A 7,987-nucleotide genomic window follows, 5' to 3' on the forward strand; every position below is an offset into this window, starting at 1 on the left:
ATTTATTTTCTTTTGTTTTTGCTGTATTTTTTAAATCTTTTTGCTTTTAGTTTTGGAAAAATTATAAACTTTCTGTTAGTGCAATTAGTTTTCAAATTTGAAAACACTTTTTTTGTTTTTTTATTTTCTTTCTTGCTTTATTTATTTTATTTTATTTCTACTTACAACAAAATACTTATTGTTGCTATTTTTAATTATTACAAGGGCCGAACCATAAGACATTAAAGCATTTCAAATGAACTATGCAAAAGTTAAAAGTTGGCATGGTATCATAATTTCACCCACATAGCATGTGCATGTACAAAACGGACAATGGTATCATACTCGTGTGTTACAAAGTTGGCATGGTATCATCATAATAGTTGCGCCGTAACCATGGATAATCTTCATCACTTATCAGGATGCTGGGGTCAGCCTTGACTTTGAAGGGAGGAATTTCATGAAACTTTTCATAATCTTCAGATATGTCTGTCTTGCCCTCTACTCCCATGATGTCCCTTTTTCCTCAAAGAACTATGTGGCGCTTTGGCTCATCGTATGATGTATTAACTTCATTATCTTTTCTTTTTCTCGATCTGGTAGACATGTCCTTCACATAGATAACCTGTGCCACATCATTGGCTAGGACGAATGGTTCGTCAGTGTACCCAAGATTTTTCAGATCCACTGTTGTCATTCCGTACTGTGGGTCTACCTGTATCCCGCCTCCTGACAGATTGACCCATTTGCACTTAAACAAAGGGACCTTAAAATCATGTCCGTAGTCAAGTTCCCATATGTCCACTATGTAACCATAATATGTGTCATTTCCCCTCTTGGTTGTTGCATCAAAGCGGACACCGCTGTTTTGGTTGGTGCTCTTTTGATCTTGGTCAATCGTGTAAAATGTATTCCCATTTGTCTCGTATCCTTTCCAAATCGTAACAGTCGAAGATGGTCCCCTAGACAACAAGTACAACTCATCACAAACAGTGTTGTCACCTCTAAGACGTGCTTACAACCAACTGCTGAAAGTCCTGATGTGTTCACATGTAATCCAGTCGTCGCACTGCTCCGGGTGTTTCGAGCGCAGACTGTTCTTGTGTTCATCGACATACGGGGTCACCAAGGTAGAGTTCTGTAAAACTGTGTAGCATGCTTGAGACCAAGAATATTCGTCCCTGCATATTATTGAGTCCCTTCCAAGCGTGCCTTTTCCAGTCAGTCTCCCCTCATGCCGCGATTGAAGGAGACCTATCTTCTTAAGGCCAGGAATGAAGTCAACACAAAACCCGATGACATCCTCTATTTGATGACCCATGGAGATTCTTCCTTCTGGCCTAGCGCGGTTACGGACATATTTCTTTAGGACTCCCATGAACCTCTCAAAGGGGTACATATTGTGTAGAAATACGGGGCCCAGAATGACAATCTCGTCGACTAGATGAACTAGGACGTGCGTCATGATATTGAAGAAGGATGGTGGGAACACCAGCTCGAAACTGACAAGACATTGCACCACATCACTCCTTAGCCTTGGTATGATTTCTGGATCGATCACCTTTTGAGAGATTGCATTGAGGAATGCACATAGCTTCACAATGGCTAATCGGACGTTTTCCGGTAGAAGCCCCCTCAATGCAACCGGAAGCAGTTGCGTCATAATCACGTGGTAGTCATGAGACTTTAGGTTCTGAAAATTTTTCTCTGACATATTTATTATTTCTTTTATATTCGACGAGAAGCCAGTTGGGACCTTCATACTAAGCAGGCATTCAAAGAAGATTTCCTTCTCTTTTTTGGTAAGAGCATAGCTGGCAGGACCTTCATACCGCTTCGGAGGCATGTCGTCTTTTTCGTGCAAACGTTGCAGGTCCTCCCGTGCCTCAGTTGTATCTTTTGTCTTCCCATACACGCCCAAGAAGCCTAGCAGGTTCACGCAAAGGTTCTTCGTCACGTGCATCACGTCGATCGAAGAGCGGACCTCTAGGTCTTTCCAGTAGGGTAGGTCCAAAAATATAGATTTCTTCTTCCACATGGGTGCGTGTCCCCCAGCGTCACTCGGAACAGCTAGTCCGCCGGGACCCTTTCCAAAGATTACGTGTAAATCATTGACCATAGCAAGTACGTGATCACCGGTACGCATGGCAGGCTTCCTCCGGTGATCTGCCTCGCCTTTGAAATGCTTGCCTTTCTTTCGACATTGATGGTTGGTCGGAAGAAATCGACGATGGCCCAGGTACACATTCTTCCTGCAGCTTCCCAGGTATATACTATCGGTGTCAAGTAAATAGTGCGTGCATGCGTGGTATCCCTTGTTTGTCTGTCCTGAAAGGTTACTGAGAGCGGGCCAATCGTTGATGGTCACGAACAACAACGCCTTTAGGTGAAATTCCTCCTGTTTGTGCTCATCCCACGTACGTACACCATTTCCATTCCACAGCTGTAAAAGTTCTTCAACTAATGGCCTTAGGTACACATCAATGTCGTTGCCGGGTTGCTTAGGGCCTTGGATGAGAACTGACATCATAATGAACTTCCACTTCATGCACATCCAAGGAGGAAGGTTATACATACATAGAGTCACGGGCCAGGTGCTGTGATTGCTGCTTTGCTCCCCGAAAGGATTAATGCCATCCGCACTTAAAGCAAACCATACGTTCCTTGGGTCACTTGCAAACTCATCTCAGTACTTTCTCTCGATTTTTCTCCACTGTGACCCGTCAGCGGGTGCTCTCAACTTCCCGTCTTTCTTACGGTCCTCACTGTGCCATCGCATCAACTTGGCATGCTCTCCGTTTCTGAACAGACTTTCAACCGTGGTATTATAGGAGCATACCACATCACCTTCGCAGGAACCCTCTTCCTGGGGGGCTCGCCGTCAACATCACCAGGGTCATCTCGTCTGATCTTATACCGTAATGCACCGCATACCGGGCATGCGTTCAGATCCTTGTACGCATCGCGGTAGAGGATGCAATCATTAGGGCATGCATGTATCTTCTGCACCTCCAATCCTAGAGGGCATACGACCTTCTTTGTTGCGTATGTACTGTCGGGCAATTCGTTATCCTTTGGAAGCTTCTTCTTCAATATTTTCAGTAGCTTCTCAAATTCTTTGTCAGGCACAGCATTCTCTGCCTTCCACTGCAGCAATTCCAGTACGGTACCGAGCTTTGTGTTGCCATCTTCGCAATTGGGGTACAACCCTTTTTTGTGGTCCTCTAACATGCGATCGAACTTCAGCTTCTCCTTTTGACTTTCGCATTACGTCCTTGCATCGACAATGACCCGGTGGAGATCATCATCATCGGGCACATCGTCTGGTTCCTCTTGATCTTCAGTAGCTTCGCCTGTTGCAGCATCATCGTGCACATCGTCTGGTTCCTCTTGATCTTCAGTAGCATCACCGTATTCAGGGGGCACATAGTTGTCATCGTACTTTTCTTCTTCGCCATCTTCCATCATAACCCCTATTTCTCCGTGCCTCGTCCAAACATTATAGTGTGGCATCAAACCCTTGTAAAGCAGGTGGGTGTGAAGGATTTTCCGGTCAGAATAAGACTTCGTATTCCCACATATAGGGCATGGACAACACATAAAACCATTCTGCTTGTTTGCCTCAGCCACTTCGAGAAATTCATGCACGTCCTTAATGTACTCGGAGGTGTGTCTTGAACCGTACATCCATTGCCGGTTCATCTGCGTGCATTATATATAATTAAGTGTGTCAAAAATCATTACAGAACATCATGAAAAGATAATTAAGTGACCAAATTAATAGAAGTTTATCATCACATTAAAACCAAAGTACATACATAGTTCTCATCTAACAACATAAAGCTCCGTAGAGCATCTAAATTAATTAAACCATACATTAAAACTATGTAAAACATTTCAATGCGAAAACAAATGCGATCATAATCGCAACCAATGTAACAACTGATCCAACGGCATAATGATACCAAGCCTCGGTATGAATGGCATATTTTCTAATCTTTCTAATCTTCAAGCGCATTGCATCCATCTTGTTCTTGTGATCATCGACGACATCCGCAACATGCAACTCCAATACCATCTTCTCCTCCTCAATTTTTCTAATTTTTTCCTTCAAGAAATTGTTTTCTTCTTCAACTAAATTTAACCTCTCGACAATAGGGTCGGTTGGAATTTCCAGTTCAACAACCTCCTAGATAAATAAAATCTATGTCACATTGGTCGGCATAATTGTCATAAACAATAGATGAACCAATAGTTATGAAAAGATAATATATACCACATCCGAATCATAGACAGGACGAGGGCCGACGGGGGCGGATACCAAAACCATCGCACTATATAAGTTGCAATAATAAAAGTAAGAAAATTATACAAGTATCTATATAAACATACAACTAAGATTTTTTTTCCTTTCAGAAAGAAGATAAGAACAAGAGGCTCACCACGGTGGTGCCGGCGACGAGATCGGCGCGGGCGATCGACGGCGGTGAAGACGGGGACGGGACGTGACGGACCGCTAAACCTAGACAAATATTGAGGAAAATGGAGCTTGGAGGTCGAGCTTGGAGAGGACAAAGCTTAAGTAGTGTGGATCGGGCATTCCATCGAACACCTCGTGTGCATAGGAGGTGAGCTAGAGCACCACAAAGCTCTCTCCTCGCCGGCCACGAAAAACAGAGCAGTGAGAGTGCTCTCCTCGCGGGCGAGGGGTATATATAGGCAATTATTTGGTCCAGGTTCGTGGCTTGAACCGGGACTAAAGGGAAGCCATTGGTCCCGGTTCAGGCCATCAACCGGGACCAATGGTGGTGGGCCAGGACCAAGGCACATTGGTCCCGGTTCGTCCCACCAACCGGGACCAAAAGGTCCAGACGAACCGGGACCAATGGCCCACGTGGCCCGGCCGCCCCCCGGGGCTCACGAACCGGGTCCAATGCCCCCATTGGTCCCGGTTCTGGATTGAACCGGGACTAAAGGGCTGTCCCGGCCTGGACCAATGCCCCCTTTTCTACTAGTGACCGCAGCTCTAGTGGTCCTTGTACGAGAGTCGTGATGGTATAGAGGGTGTGGGCCCAGCCCGTTCAAGTACGTGCCGAGGGCTGATCATATATAGTGGGTGTTGTTCATGATGTGACGTGATATAAAGGGAGGTGACTTTTCCACATGAGATTTTCAGTGGTCTTATCGTTCACATTGCTCCGAAAACTTCATTTCACTAACAGATGACAATAAACACATATTATCATACAAACCATCTCTTCTTATTATCTCTTGCAGATAATGGCTGTATGCTTCTAAAATTATGTGGGGTTGTAAAATTAAATTTGGAAGTGCGTGACTAAAATATATTTGGTACAGTGGAGGAGAACTACTGCCCAAGATTTTTTTTTCATGTCGCATAGCCACTCATGTTTCACGTTGACGGACAAGCCTCTGTCATTTGCTCATATTTCTCGTCATCAGCGATAGCTGATACTAGCCGAATTTTATGGCTACACCAAGTTATTTGATCTACATGGTGACGATGAAAATGCAACACATTTTCTCGGGAAAAGGACAAGCTAGTAAGCTACCATTGTTTCCTTGTACTCATGAAATCCAGGAGAGTACAACCCATGTGGCCACGTATCAATGTTGCAATATTAATGTTCTACAGTACTAGAATATTAAAGTTCTACAACGTTGTGTGTAGAATCATGCATGGTCGTACAATCACTGAACATGGACATGATCAGTGCAACAGAAGCATTGAAAGTTTGTGTCTGGTACGCAAATCATAGCCTTCTATTTTCACACATATATGGTCCAGTTGGTTAGCAGTCACCACCTACATCTGCACACTAAATTAAGCAACCAACCATGTACCATACGATCCTTCCCTTCGAATATGATTCTTTGACCCGAGTCGGGTAACTTTGTGGTGCCTGACATGTGAGTCTGCCTTCAAACTGACCCACATATCAGTCATGCAAAGTCATCGGACTTAAGTCTGCATCCCTTTCCTTTCAGTCACTTTCTTATTTCCTTCTTAAAATTTCAGTACATGCAATGTGACACATCAATAATAGCATGTTTCCAGTGTGACGCAGTTCGTGTGTAAACATCAATCTAGCTGTAACATTGCGTCAGTATCGATCAAATCAAACCAAACTCTGTTGGCAAAAAAAGTATAGATCTAACCCTGATACCAATAATTCCAACAAGGGGAACACCAAATGGGGTGTTCATTTCTTGGAAGGCATTCAAGGCAGTAGGCCCCTGCCACCAATGGTCTTAATGTGGCTCGTACAAGAGTCGCGATGGTATAGAAGGTGCGGGCCCAGCCCGCTCAAGTATGTGTCAAGGGCTGATCATAGTTCATGTTGTTCATGGTGTGACGTGATATAAAGGGAGATGACTTTTTCACATGAGATTTTCAGTCGTCTTAGGCGTTCACATTCCTAGGCAGTGTCCTCTAAAAGCTCCATTTAATTTGCTGATGACAATAAACACATATGATGAAACAAACTATCTCTTCTTGTTATCTCTTGCGGATAATGATTGTACGCGTTTAAAATTATGTGGTGATTATAAAATTAAATTAGGAAGTGCGTGGCTAGACTATATTTGGCACAGTGGCGGAGAACTAGTGCCCAAGGATTTTTTTTCATGTCGTACAGCCACTCATGTTTCTTGCTGACAGACAAGCCTCTGTCATTTGCTCATGTTTCTTGTCATCATAGATAACTGGTGCTAGCCAAATTTCGTGGCTACACCAAGTTATGCAATCGTAGGTCATTAGTGTATTCGTGCAACTCGCCTAAGCTATCTGTCCTTGGTGGATTTGCTCAGATCTGGTCGTAATTCGTCTATGTTCATGTGTTTTCAGGATCCGACCTATGCTACTCTTCATTGGTGGTAGTTCTTGTTCTGTTGCGCTGGTCCAATGAAGCCTTACCACGACGACTTGCCGACTATCTACTACAACAAGTTTTGTCTGGCTCCTACGAGGGAGTGGCATGTTAGAATTCCACCATCAGGATCGATCACATCAAATCACGACGGTGATGCACACAAAAACTTTTGCCAAAAACTTTTGCCAAAGACACGTGTCGTGCCTCTCTATTCACTTTATTTCTTTTTCAGTTTTCTGAGTTCGCGGTTACAAAAACTCACGCAGCTACCTGTACTATATATCCCAGCAGCCGCCGACCGAAAATATCCTAAATCTATTCGTAGAAGAATCCTAATACTACTAGGACTAGCAGGGGCGGAGCCTGAGCCAAAATTATTTGGGGGGGTGGGGCTGCAGGGGGGGGGGGGGGCAATCATAACTATCTTAGCTGATTTTGAGTGAAAATAGGCCTAATACAAAGGAATATATAGATGTTTTCTTGTGAGCTGGAAGGCCATGGCACAGGTTGGCCTCCAAAAAGCTCCACCACTGAGGACTAGAACAAGTTTAAACCTTCAACAAGTACTGCCCAAGATGGACACTACGGATCACCGGTTGACTCGAACTAGGACACTTAATCTAATCTCCGGTGTCCTCACAAGACAGACAGTACACAGATTACACGCCCTAGCATGACTCGTACATGCACTCACTAATACACGATTAGTACATGTACCACAAATTAAAGATTATCGCTAACAATCTCTCTCTAATCTTGATGCTTGTCTTTGGTGCTCCTTCTGATCTTGGCATGTTGCTGATTCACCCCCTTGTCGACTCATCCGTCTTGCACCACATCAAGTTAAATTGATAGGCTTCATCGATCGCAACAATCTCTCCCCAATTTCATGTTCGCGAATTTACAGGCCACCTCAAATATGCCTTCGACTATCTAGTCTCGTACTACCTAGCCTTGCTAGTAATGTTATGGAATACATCACACGGTGGACTACAACATCCACCCTAACAAATTACATGCCGGCTCCTTGTGAATCACACCACCCTGTGCACTACACCATGCACTCCAGCCTCATGTAGAGACATTGCCTCATTTAAGAGACTCACCTTCATTGG

The sequence above is a fragment of the Triticum aestivum genome, chromosome 7B (assembly GCF_018294505.1).
Source record: "Triticum aestivum cultivar Chinese Spring chromosome 7B, IWGSC CS RefSeq v2.1, whole genome shotgun sequence".
NCBI classification, from domain to species: Eukaryota; Viridiplantae; Streptophyta; class Magnoliopsida; order Poales; family Poaceae; genus Triticum; species Triticum aestivum.